The sequence below is a fragment of the Equus quagga genome, chromosome 17, assembly GCF_021613505.1.
Source record: "Equus quagga isolate Etosha38 chromosome 17, UCLA_HA_Equagga_1.0, whole genome shotgun sequence".
Lineage (NCBI taxonomy): Eukaryota > Metazoa > Chordata > Mammalia > Perissodactyla > Equidae > Equus > Equus quagga.
The window spans coordinates 8,918,301-8,929,465 of record NC_060283.1 but is presented as its reverse complement, the minus strand read 5'-3'; positions in this window follow the sequence as shown (position 1 = coordinate 8,929,465).

Sequence of the window (11,165 nt, the reverse complement as noted above, 5' to 3'; positions counted from 1 at the left end):
CAACAACAGGAGAATACACATTCTTCTCAGATGCACACAGAGTATTTTCTAGGATAGTTCATACGTTAGGACACAAAACAAATTTCAATATGTTCAAGATGATAAAAATTACATCAAAATATCTTTCGGACCACAATGGTATGAAATTAGAAATAAATCATAAGAGGAAATTTGGAAATTTCACAAATACATGGATATTAAACAACAGACTCCTGAATAACTAATGGATAAAAGAGAAATCAAAGGAAAAAATTTTAAATCTTGAGAAAAATGAAAATGAAACACAACATACCAAAAGTTAAGGGAAGCAGCAAGAGTAGTTCTGATAGGGAAGTTTATAGTGATGAACACCTACATTAAGAAAAAAGAAAGGTCTAAAGAAAAAAGAAACAAATCTAACTTTACACCACAATGAACTAGAAAAAGATAAACTAAGTACAAAGTTAGAAGAAAGAAATATTGAAGATTTGAGCAGTAATAAATGATACAGAAGAGGATACTATACCACAATCAAGTAGATTTCATCCCTAGGATGCAAAAATGTTCCAACATAAGCAAATGAATAGATGGGACACATCACATTAATGGAATGAAAGATAAATATCACATGATTCTCTCTGTAGATGCAGGAAAGAGTTTGACAAAATTCCACACCCTTTGATGATAAGGACTCTCAACAAATTAGATATACAAGGGACATACCTCAACATGATAAATGCCATATACAAGCCCACAACTAACATCATATTCAATGATGAAAGGTTGAAAGATTTTCCTCCAGGATGAAGAACAAGAAAAGTGTGCCTGCTCTCACCAAACCAATCAGCAAAGTACTGGAAGTCATAGCCAGATCAATGAGAAAGGAAAAAGAAAAGCATCCAAATCAGAAAGGAAGAAGTAGGGGCCAGCTGCATGGCCAAGTGATTAAGTTCGTGCACTCCACTTTGGTGGCCCAGAGTTTCACCAGCTCTGATCCTGTGCGCAGACTAAGCACCGCTCATCAAACCATGCTGAGGTGGTGCCCCACAGAGTAGAATTAGATGGACCTACAACTAGAATATTCAACTATGTACTGGGGGGCTTTGGGGAGAAGAAAAAAGAGGAAGATTGGCAACAGATGTTAGTTCAGGGCCAATCTTAAAAAAAGTTAAAGTGTCATTATTTGCAGAAGATATGATCTTATGTATAGAATTTCCTAAAGACTCAATGAAAACTGATGGAACTAATCTGTAAATTCAGTAAAGTTGCAGGATACAAAATCAAGATGCAGACCTCAGATGTGTTTCTATAAATTAACAATGAATTATCTGAAAAGGAAATGAAGAAAATAGTCCCATTAATAATAACATCAAACACAATAAAATACTTAGGAGTAAATTTAACCAAGGAGGTGAAAAATCTGTACACTGAAAGCTATAAGGCAATGATGAAAGAAAATGAAGACACACAGAAATGGAAAGATATTCCATGTTCTTGGGTTGGAATAATTAACATCGTTAAATGTCAATACTACACAAAGCCATCTATAGATTCAAGGGAGTCCCTATCAAAATTCCAATGGCATTTTCACAGAAATAGAAATCCTAAAACTCATGTGAAACCACAAAAGATTCCAAAAAGCCAAAGTAATCATAAGAAAGAACAAACCGGAAGCACCACACTTGTCATTCAAACTATATTAAAAAGATATAGTAATTAAACAGTAGGTATTGGCATAAAAACATAGACCAACAGAATAGAACTGAGAGCCTAAAAATAAACCTAGCACATATAAGGTCAAATAATATTTGACAAGGGAGCCAAAAATACTCAATGGGGAAAAGAGAGTCTCTTCAGGAAATGGTGTTGGGAAGCTGGTTATTCACATGCAAAATAATAAAACGAGACTTCTATCTTATACCACTCACAAAAAATAAAACTCAAAATGGATTAAAGACTAAAATATGAGGCCTGAAAATGTAAAACTCCTAGAAGAAAATGTAGGGGAAACACATCTTGGCATTGGTCTTGGCAATGATTTTATGGATATGATACCAAAAACACAAGAATATAAGCAAAACTAAACAAGTGGGACTATTTGAAATTAAAATATTCTGCACATAAAAGAAATGATCAACAAATTATAAGACAAACTATGGTATGATGCAAAATATTTTAAATGCATATATTCCACAGATGTATATATCCCAATCTATATGCCCCAAATATATAAGGAACATATATGATTCAATAGCAAAAAATCTAACAATCCTATTAAAGAATGGGCAAAGGACCTGAATAGACATTTCTCAAGAGAAGGTATTCAAAAGACCAACAGATACATGAAAAGGATTTCAACATCACTAATAATCAGGCAAACGCAAATCAAAACAACAATGAGATATTACCTCATACCTGTTAGAACAGTTATGATCTAAAAGACAAGAACTAACAAGTGCTGGTGAGGATGTGGAGAAAATGGAACCCATGTACACAGTTGGTGGCAATGTAAATTAGAACAGCCACTATAGACAACAGTATGGAGGATCCTAAACATATTAAAAATATAACTGCCATAGGATCCAGAAATCTCACTTCTGGGTATATAACTGAAAAAATTGAAATCACTATCTTAATGAGATATCTGCACTCCTATGTGCATTGCAGCATTATTTACAATACCCAAGACATGGAAACAACCTAAGTGTCCACCAACAGATGAATAGGTAAAGAATATGTGAGATTATATATATTTATATAACTGCATATTATTTAGCCATGAGAAAAAGGGAAATCCTCCCATTTGCAATGACATGGATGATACCTTGAGGGCATTATGCTAAATGAAATGTCATATAGAGAAAGATAAAAACTGTATACTTATATGTGGAATCTTAAAAAACTGAACTAATAGAAATAGAGAACAGATTAGTGGTTGCTAAGGTTAGTGGTGTGGGGGTGGTGGAAATGGGTGATGTGTTCGAAAGGTAAAAACTTCCGGTTATAAGATTAATAAATTCTGGGAATGTAATGTACATCATGGTGAATATAGTTAGCAATACTGTATTGTGTATTTTTTTTTTAAAGATTGGCACCTGAGCTAACAACTGTTGCCCATCTTTTTTTTTATTGCTTTTTCTCCTCAAATCTCCCCAGTACATAGTTGTATATTTTAGTTGTGGGTCTTTCTAGTTGTGGCGTGTGGGATGCTGCCTCAACATGGCCTGATGAGCGGTGCCATGTCCGCACCCAGGATCCGAACCAGCGAAACCCTGGGCTGCCGAAGAGGACCGCGCGAACTTAACCACTTGGCCATGGGGCCGGCCCCCAATGTATTGTGTATTTGAAAGTTACTAGAAGAGTAGAATTTTAAGGTCTCACCACGAAATATTGCACTTATGTGAGGTAATTGATATGTTAACTAATCTCATTGTGGTAATCATTTCACAATATATGCAAATATCTAATTATTATGTTGTACACTTTAAACTTGCACAATGCTTATATAGATCACATTTCAATAAAGCTGAAAAAATTTAACTAGAAAATAATATGGTATGTAATATTTGGGGATTGTTGTTTTTCACTAAGCCAAAGTACACAGATATTCATCCAAGTTGCTATGTGTCTCAATAGCGTGTTTCTTTTTATTGCTGAATACATAGAATATATATACCAAAGTTAGTTTAACCATTCACCTGGGGAAGACCATCTGGATTGTTTCTAGTTTTTGTTTGTTTTTTATTGAGATATGACTGATATATAAAACTGTATAAGTTTAAGGTGTACAACATGTTGATTTGGTACATTTGTATATTGCCACCATAATGTTAGCTAAAACCTCATTCATGTCACAAAATTATCATTTCTTTTTTGTGGTGAGAACAATTAAGATTTAGTCTCTTGCCAAGTTTGAAGTGTATAATACAGTATTGTTGACTATAATCACTAATTGTGTGTTCCATTTCCAGATCTTACCTACTAGTTGCAAGTTTGTACCATTAAATGAAATCTCCCCAATTTCCCCATCCCCCATTCTACTGATAACCTAACAACCACCATTCTACGTTGTTTCCATGAGTTTGACTTTTTTAGATTTGACTTGTAAGTTCTATATAGTATCTGTCATTCTCTGTCTGATTTACCTTACATAGCATAATGCCCTCACGGTCCATCCATGTTGCTGCAAATGGTAGGATTTCCTTATTTCTCATGGCTCAGTAATATTCCATTGTATCTACATACCATGTGTTCTTTATCCATTTACTCATTGATGAACACAGGTTTTTTTCCGTATCTTGGCTATTGTGATTAATGCTGCAAAAACATGGGAGTACAGATATCTTTTCAACAAACTGTTTCCATTTCCTTTGGATGTATGGCCAGAAATGAGATTATTGGTGGTTGTATTTTTGATACTCTGAGGAACCTCCATAGTATTTTCCATAGTGGCTGAACCAATTTACATCACCACCATGGTATATAAGGGTTTCCTTTTCTCCAGATCCTCTTTAGCATTTGTTATCTCTTGTCTGTTTGATGATAGCCATTCTACCAGGTATAAGGTGATATCTCATTGTAGTTCATTGTAGTTTTGATTTGCATTTCCCTGCTGATTAATGATGTAGAGCAACTTTTCATATATCTGCTGGCCATTTGTATGTCTTCTTTGGAGAAATATCTATTCAGGTCCTTTGCCCATTTTTAAATTGGGTTATTTGTTTTTTGCTATTGAGTTGTAGGAGTTCCTTATATATTTTGGACATTAACCCCTTATCGAATCTCTGGTTAACAAATAGTTTCCAATTCATACTATGTAGTACTCAGCAATAAAAAGGAGCAAAATACTGATACAAATACAAACATGTATGAATTTCACATACACTATACCGGGCAAAGAAGCCAAATACAAAGAATATTTAGTCTATTCCATTTATATGATGTTCTAGAACAAGCAAAATTAATGCCTGATGAAATATACAGTGGAGAAGAAGCGAAGGCTAGAGGACAATAATGACCAAGGAAGGAGCACAAAAGAACTTTCTGGGGTGATAGTACTGATCTGCCTGTTGATAGAATTGAGGTTTACAATGGTATATGAATTTACCCAAATAAATTGAACTTTGAACTCTGGATTTGTATGTTTAACCTTGTGTAAATTTTACCTAAAATAAAAGAGCTGTAAATAACAACAAAACGATATGTATGGAAACCATTATTACAAACGTCTAGAGGCTGGTTGCTCATAAAACGTCAGGAAGGAATATTATTCTGGAGGGACACGTGTGCCTTCTTAGTTACTAGTGTGTTACATTTTATAATTTGGATGGTGATTAAATACTTGTTATCTTTATATTCTTTGAAATATACACACGTTTTATATAGTCTTCTGTATGTAAATTTCAATGTTTATTCAAGGTTAAAAGTTTATTTGGAATAATAATTTTTTTTTTCTGATAGCTAGGTTAATTTTTGAAAAAGAAAAACAAAGGTAAGTGACTTTCCCTCCCAGATTTTCAACATGTACAAAACAGGTGAATTAGTGGAGTTATAAAAACACTGGGTTATTGAAACAGGAGAAGATAAGCCAACCAATAAAGCAGAATAGGATTTCTGAGCACAAAGAAGCTGTTATGTAATTTAGGAAGCAGAACATTTAAAGGGGGTGGATCGTCACTTTTTAAAAATGATTGTGATGGAAATATAACCCACTCTGAAAACAAATATGGGTGGATATCACAGCATTGGCTAGAGCGCAACCTCAATAAAACTGAAGACAATAACCAGGTAGATGTCCTTGCAAGCTACCTTTCCTGGTTCCCTTGCCAACTGGCTGATGCTTAGGTTCAGGCAGTAGGAGGAGATTCTGGAAGATTGGTGAGCAAAAGGAGAGACACTCCTACTGTTTTAGACGGTGCCTTCATCAGTGGCAATATCTCTTCTGTTGTTCCAGCCCCCACCATCTAGCCCATTTCTTCTAGGCTCCTCTGGGTGACCCTGAACCCTGAACTCTCATAACACCAACTCCTCTATTTGTTCTCTATGCTTGGGTAGCAGCTTCCTCTCTGTTATTGCGGATTGAAGTTGTCATGCCATGGCTTGTTTGAACCTTTGCAACTTAATTCCCCATATTAAATTCTTCCTATTGAAATAAATGATATTTTGCAATTTTTGCGAGTAGATTCTAATGCCTTGGACTATCTCATATCCCTTTTATTCAATATTCCACAATTATTTAATATGTTCCAAGAACACTCCAAGGTGATGAGGATGCAACAGAGAACAAAGCAGATGATTTTATTTCACAGGACTTCTGTTTAAGTAGTGAGGAAAGAGACAATATGCAAATATATTGCTGGAGTGCTAAATGGTCTGAAGAAATTGAAGCAAAGCAAGGAGATAGGGAGTGAGAGATGGAGGCTATATTAATATTCAAAGAGAATGCATAGAGATGGCCTCTCAAATGTGACAATAACATTTGACAAGAGGACTGAAAGAACTGAAGGAGTTTTTTAAGCATTTTGGGGAAAAGGAAGTACAGAAATTCTGTAGTGAGAGTGTGGCTGGTATGTTTTGAAACATAGAGGAGCCCAGTGTGGCTAGGACAAAGTTAGATAAGGTCACAGAGGTAAAGAGACAGAGGTGACTAAATCTAACAGGGCCTTGAAAGTAAGACGGTTATCAATATATTTTTAGGGATCATTATTGCCACTGTTAATACTTATTGCTCTGCATCCTCCTTTTTCCCCCTCATTACTCCAGGGATGCTTTACTGTTTCATCCGTGGAACATTCAATTCATTATTTTTTTGCATCCACTTTTGGTTGCCATGGTACTTACTTAAGTCCGTGGTACTCATTTTACCCTTCTTTAATTTTTCTGTGTTTTGTGGAAGATTTTGAGGACTTGGAACAATAATTTCAGCTTCTTCTTTCCATGTCAAATTGGCTCTAGATATGCCATCATTTCATAAAAACAATCATTGTGTTCGTGAGAATAAAACTTGTAAATCGAAGTGAGTAAAAGATTGTCTTTGGAGTTAAACTACATTTATTCATGATCTGGCATCACCACTTGCACTCTGAATATCCTTTTGCAAGTTACTTAATCTCTCTGGGCCTCTGTTTTCTCAGTGGTAAGATGCAGACAATAAGGAGGTGAAGACTAAGGGAACAAAAACCTGAAAAGTGCTTATGACAGAATTGACACCTAGTGAATACTCAGTGAATTCTTAGCTGTAATTATCACCATTTATATCATTTTATTCCTGTGGCTCCGAATGATCTGCCTTGCTGGACCACTCACTATTTTTACACAGTATCACTAACTTGATTAAAAGAAAAATATGATTGTGTGACCCTGAATTGTGTCCTCCCAAATTTGCATGTTGAAATCTCAACCCCCAATGTCCCAGAATATAGCCATATTTGGAGACAAAGTCTTTAAAGTGGTGAATAAGTTAAAATGAGGCCATTTGAGTGGCACCTTAATCCCATATTATTGGTGTCCTTATAAGGAGAAGAAGAGACACCAGGTATGTGCATGCACAGAGGAAAGGCCATGTAAGGACACAGTGACAAGGTGGTCATCTTGCAAGCCAAGGAGACAGGCCTCAGAAGAAACCAAATGTGCCGATACCTTGATCTTGAATGTCTAGCCTCCAGAAAATGGGAAAGTAAATTTACGTTGTTTAAGCCACCCAGTGTGTGGTATTTTGTTATGGTAGCCCTAGAAAACTAAGACATACTCCTTTCTAAAATTTTACAATAATGCCCAATGATTCCTTAAATTTCATCTTTGGAATTGCTCCATCAAAGTCATTTCCTGAAAAGGAATCTCTGTGTGCTGGATAGGAATCTGCATTTTAAGATGTTCCACTTGTGATGAATTTCAAATTCAACAATAAGAAACTGTAGTCTGTATAATAAATTCTAAATATTATTTTTGTTAACTGACCTTCTCCTATTACTACCCTCATATTCTTTAACTTATAGCTTTTGACTATCCTGTAGGTACGCAAACATTACTTACCTTTTTACTCTAATTGTGTAGCTATTATTCTCTTGGTCAGAAATTGGCTTTTTCAAATTCTTTGCATACTGCTTCAGTGTGTCAAGAATCTTCCTTCAATAGCAGGTAACAGTTCATTTCTACAAGGATAACTTCCCAACCCCATGGAATCTCTCTAGGAATCACTGAACATTTTCTCTTTAATTCTCCCATAGCATATTGTGTATCTTCCTTATGGTTATCTTTTGCATTGCAGTGTAATTATTGATGTACCTGTCTCTTATTAACTGGATTATGAGACCTTGAAACACTGACCTTACATTTTATTTGAAAATTTATAAATAAATATATAATATACAAATATATGTAAATACAAGACATTGTTTTATTTATAGCAGTAGCAGAGAAAGTTATTCCAAAATGTTATTTGAATGACTAAATAAATCTTGTAAAATAAAGTGTTACAGAAAAATACTAAGTACCTCTCTCTCTTTTGAAATTTACTAAAAAATCCTAAAGTCACTGTCACTGGTATGATTTGAACTGAAGCAGAAGTTCAGTTACCAAAAGTTAGTGTTTATGCACAGCATTCCACTTTGCTTTAATTTAACTAAGTATATTTTTGTTTAACTTTTAATAAAAAATGAAGAACCTAACCAGAAAAAGCCATAGTCTCTGCTCTTTTCACAGGAACATCCCAAAGCAGCTTACTTTTGTCTCTAAACATCTCTTTTCTGAAATAATAGCAGATCTTTGAATAGGTGTGTTTTAAGTTGTGTGGAGTACTGGTGTATTTCCACCTAAAGTACGGTTGACTTTTCAGGAGCCACTAAGCTGAATAGTCTTTTAAGCAGGTTTACTGGTCAGCAGCTGAAAGTCTTTTTGCCAAATAATTATATCTGTGACTTTATTGAAACTATCTAGCTGCCTAACCTCAAAAGACTTGGGGGCATCTCATCCCACTGCTCTTCTGTAGTGGTGAGACAGGGCCCATTGAGGAGAAAGTGAGATCAGGATCAACACACACTTAGTGTGACATAGTGAAAGGAAGTACTTTCTCTTTTTGAACTTGTCCGTTGTGCTTCCTCTTGGGGATCACCTGTTCATCCTTGATGTCCTTTCAGGACCTCCTGGATCAAGTAGGAAGACTAGGGAGATGCCAGATCCTTCAGAAGGCTTTATTTTGTAACTGCACCCTTGTAACATATCCTCATATTATATTGGAGAACTTCACTGCAGCCTTCCCTGGGCACCACTGCTGGATCCACATCCTTGACAATGACAGAATCTCTTCTAATGGCACTGAAATCCTCAGCTGAGATACTCTCCTGAGACTTTCCATTCCACTGGACTCAAACATGAGGTCAGAGAAGTGTCATTTCTTCATCCATCCCTAGTGACAGTTCCTTCACCTGAATGAGACCTTCTCCCAAACAACCATATTGGGTATGGAGCCCCTGGAGATGGCTGATTGTATGACTGAAGCTCCTTCTTCTTCATCATCAGGACTGAGATAAGAGACCCAATATAAATCTCCTCATTATATGATCAAAGTGTTTAGAACTAACACACAAAAAAGACTTGTTTTATAAACTTAGTCCCCAGATGGACAATGAACCAGCCCTTTTTCATCCCTTCAGCAGAGGGTAATTGCTTGTCTACACTATGACAGTCAAGAGTATTAGTATTTGGATTGATGAACTGAACAAACTAAACATGAACCTGTTATTTCATCATTTAATCTAGTGAGAGAGACCTATAATTTAAAAAGTAATGTCATGCTGGATCAGTGGTTCTCAATACTCATTGAAAACCCATGCCCAGAGTAAGTAAATTAGAACCTTCGGGCAAAGGATCCCCAGGCATCAGTATTTTTTAAGCTTTTCAAGAGACTGGATATGTGGCCAGAGATGAAGGCTACTGTAGGAATTGAGTATAGACTGCTAAGTGAATTCAAAAGCGGATCTCTAATGTTACCTGTAGGATGAGGGAAGGTTTCTTGGAAAAACGGTGTTTGGGATAGTATCTGAAGAATGTGTACAAGTTAATGCAATAAAGGGAACTGGTGGTCTAAGAGGAAAGTGAACAAATATTCACAGACAAGTGGACACTGACTGTGAAATGGATATGAGGGAAGAGAGAGTGTGCCAGCTGAATTTGAAGTATTGAGCTAAGTTCAGTATTTTTAGAGTGTGGGATCTTAGGGGAGAGTGGTTGGAGAGGGAGGCAGGACCCACACAGCAGCAGATTGTGTACTTCATACATGGGAGTTTGGAGTCAGTTTCCACTAAAGGGTTTAAACTCTACTAAAAGTGCTGTGCTGCTTTCCTCATCTTCCAGTGGGACATGTTGTGTGAATTTCAGTCACTAAGATGAGTGGCTTAGTCCATATTTCTGTCTGCCCAGGAGCTGGGAGTTCTGATATTTGGCCATCTTTTAGACAGACGAGTGTCACCTCACTTTCTTCTGGGCTGTTTCTCAGTTGTTGTGTTCAATCCTTTATTTTCAAAATCTTTACTGAGCTCCTAATGTGTGTTTTGCATTGTCCTATATGCTGACCTCTGTCTCTGACTCCTGGGAGCTACAACCTAATAAAAGTGTTTGGTACATGAACTGGAGGTTGCAGTCTAGTGTGTTAAATCTACTGTTTGTATTTCATGAAGGAGGGCAGAGAAGGACATCTAAATCAGACTGAAAGAAATTTCAGGGAAGGATTTTATAGCAGATGCCAGAATTTGAAGTTTATGACTTGGAGTTAGTTCAATACAGGGAAAGGAAGGGGTTTGGAGGCAGAAAGCACATATATGTTCAAAAGTACCAGTTTGTGAAACAGTATTATTGGCCTTGGCAATGTTCTGAATCAGTTAGTTCCTGTACGTTAAATGATTATGGACACTTCCATACTGGTCATCATTGCATACCTGCACTGTAGGTGCACACGTGGAATAGCTAATCATCATTGTCAAATCAGTAGCTCGCATAGCAATGTGGCACTGATAGTATGGTAGAACGTTGAACCTGTAACCTAGATGCCAATGCTTGTGTAATGGCTTTAATAGGTAACAGTTGTAACCATATAAAGTAAATCATAGTAAGAACCCCTAGGATGACATGGCTTCGGGGATGAGAAGTTTGAGAATTCCTGTGTCCTGGCAGAACTCCTTCTGAAGGAGGCA